Here is a 767-nt window from a genome sequence, read left to right on the forward strand (position 1 = left end):
TAACGATATCATCTTTCTGCAAATTCGGCGTTGAACGTATCCATTTCGAACGACGTTGAATATTTACACGATACTCGTCTCGCCATCGATTTCAGAAGTGTTGTCTAATTGACACAATGTTTTGCCAACGTTGAAATATAGTTCCCTTGAAGACCTCAACGTCAGGGTCGGGAAGTCCCTTTAGCGGTTCGCCAACCATGAAGTGTCCAGAAGTAAGGACTTCAAAGTCATTTACATTTGTAGGAATGAAGCAAATAGGACGCGAGTTTACACAGGATTATACTTCAGTCAGTACTGTTGCAAATTCTTCGTAAGTTAGAAGCGAAGTATCTAAGACCCGCTTAACATGATATTTAATACGTTTTATACCCGCCTCCCAGAAGCCACCCATGTGAGGGGCGTTTGGAGGATTGAAATGCCAAAATGTTTGGGCGTTTGCGAAATATGATGACACTCTTTCATCGCGAATGCAGCGTTCATAGGCTAATCGTAATTCCTTCTCAGCACCTACGAAGTTAGTGCCGCTGTCAGAGTAAATGTGCTGACAGTATCCTCTCCGGTTAGTAAAACGTTTGAAAGCAGCTATGAAAGCAATTAACGAAAGGTCTCCAGCAAGTTCGAGATGCATTGCACCAGTACTCATGCAAATAAATGGGCATATGTATGCCTTTGTAGATTTTGCACTTCTTCCATGCGTAAATTTCACGGCGTAAGGGCCAGCGTAATCTGCTGTTTTTGATGCGTCCTCCTACTCGTAGGATACCATT

The sequence above is a fragment of the Bactrocera latifrons genome, unplaced genomic scaffold, assembly GCF_001853355.1.
Source record: "Bactrocera latifrons isolate USDA-ARS-PBARC rearing strain unplaced genomic scaffold, ASM185335v1 scaffold_526, whole genome shotgun sequence".
NCBI classification, from domain to species: Eukaryota; Metazoa; Arthropoda; class Insecta; order Diptera; family Tephritidae; genus Bactrocera; species Bactrocera latifrons.